A 2,466-nucleotide genomic window follows, 5' to 3' on the forward strand; every position below is an offset into this window, starting at 1 on the left:
CAGCGGCGCAGAGACACGGCTAACATCACCAGAGTGATACGGTAAACTCTCTAGTTAAACGCACGCGTGCATCTTTAATGGAGATTGGCGGCGAGTGCAACTGTTGAGCAAGCTGCAAATCTTCGGCGACGTCAGAGGCGACCAGCAACTCTTTGCCATCGCGTGTGGAGATCAGCCGTAGCGTTGAGAGATGTGACGCTCACGAGATCAAAACGTGATTACGTCAACCTGTCAGCGGCGATTAAAGCACATGCTACATTATTTTACAAGCCTAATGAGGGAGCTATATCAACTGTGAAACCGCGTCGCTAATTACCCTCCCTCGTGGATTGTTGTCAGTGTGAAGTTTGCCCTGAGAGCACGGTGCCCGTCCAGATGCATAAATCATTAGGGCATGGTTACAGGCGCTCTGATTAATAGAGGTTAATACGGGTGGGTAGCAGCACTTTCAGGAGGTGGGTGGCGGGCTCTTACGCGGTGGAAGGAGAGAGAGTTGTGATGTGAAGAAAATGAAGAGTTGACATAAGCTTCCAGGATTCAGCTTTTAATGGTTTTTCTGCTTCGTTGGATAACAGAGTCGAGAGTGACAAGAATCGCTGAGGAGAGAGGCTCGTGGTGTACGATGTGGGTCACAGCAGCACACCAGCCGAACACCCAGCCAGCAAAGAGACGAAATATTTGATACTCCATCTATGTTTTCTTTAACGAACATAAAGTCAGAAAGATTCCTCTGCGGCGTTGTGCTCTGCAGAGGAGATTAAGAGGCTCGCTCAAGGTGTAAGAGTAAAACATGGCAAGCTGAGAGGGGCTGCCGGCTTCCAGTAATTTCCTGTGGGAAGCAGCAAACCGTGCGAGGAGCACAATGGGATAGCTGGCAGTGATGGACAAGCAGCGCGGAGGGCAAAGTTAAAATAAATGAACTGTGACCTGGAAGAATGTAACACCACGGCACAGTAACCGATCACAGCTGACATCTGTCACGTATTTATCCTGGATATATGTTAATCACGGGCGTATTATTCCGCGGAAGCACAGCAAGATGAAGCTCCCGCGCCCATGTGGATCAGTGGACTCAGGCAATAAAGTGAACTCAGGCCGACATCCAGATGGATGTGCGTGCAGGTGGCTGGATGTGGGAGGTGTCGCCGGTTTCTGCTGACTCTGCTCTGTCTTTCTACCTGAACTGAATTAACACCTGAATGGTTGGCAGATGAGACAGGGAGGACGGAGCTACACCTGATTCTAGATTCATTGTACAGATGACTAGTGATATCTTGACTTTGCGTTGACACCAGGCATTTTTTATTTCAGTAAAGGCAATGGAGTGTGGGCGTTAGGAAAAAATTCATGCTTTCAAAACAAAAAAACATCTGCCTGCCTCAGAGGTTTACAATGAAAAATGGATTACTGTGTTCCATTCAGGGAAAAGGGGTGGAACGAAACAGGTAATGAGGTGTTTCGGCTTTATACGTTTAATAAAGTTGGCATTAAAGTCTTAAGTTTACCTGACCTTTAAAGCTGCGGTGTGGAACTTTTCGCTCCCCCTTTTTGGTGGCGAGTACTTTACACAAACACTGTGTGTGCAGGACGTGCCCCTTCAGTGCTTCTTCTCCGTGCATGTCCCTCTGAATGTCTCGTTGAGGTATTAGGGATTTCCCGTTCAGTTCGTACAGAACCCAAGTTACATTTGTGACTCTTGCACTCTGCCGCCGTGCTGCAGGCAACTCTGTCACGGTTGCTACAGAGCTCCTGCAAACAGTCATCGCTGGTTGACATAAAACAGATTGCCACCGGTGGGTGAAAAGCAAAACATGCACTCCCAGGGTGTGCAAATCACTTGGACGTCCACTTTTAAGTGTCTTCGGGCGTAGCAGGTTTGCTGCTCATGACCTGCCTCTAAGTTTTAGCCGAAATGCGTCACCTGTTGCAGTGGAAAGTCTTCTCTTTATACCAGCAATCATTTTTGTCCCAGAGATGGATCCGTCCATTTCAAACAAACCTTCTTTATTCCTCTGTTGTTTTCGGGCTTGCAATAGGTATAGAAGGGGAGGGGGGAGGGAGAGGGGGAGACGGGTGAGGGTGGGGCCCCCCTAGCAAGCAAAGGTGGCGTTGCGGGACAGGAGGTGAAATGGAACCCACGCACTGAAAAGAGACGAGAGCCCCCGAGGTGCACAGTGGACTCCTCTTTCTGTCCCATCACACCTGTTTACAAGAGGAAACGGTGATGTCATCCACTTCACACTTCGGGACAATGGTGGCTGGAAGAAAGCAACAGGTCGCAAAGGGCGGTGGGAGGAGAGGGGGGCGCGGGGGCGCAGGGAGGACGGGGAGGGAGGGGCTGTCGAGGGGCCTGAAGAAGCTCTCTGTTTTATTTACCATGGATACTATGTTTTGGCCCCTTCGGCTTGAGCACAATAACACTTGCGGGTTCAAGTTCCTGCCCCCCCCCCACCCCCAATTCTCTCT

The sequence above is a fragment of the Chelon labrosus genome (genome assembly GCF_963514085.1).
Source record: "Chelon labrosus genome assembly, chromosome: 20".
In the NCBI taxonomy this organism is placed as follows: Eukaryota; Metazoa; Chordata; class Actinopteri; order Mugiliformes; family Mugilidae; genus Chelon; species Chelon labrosus.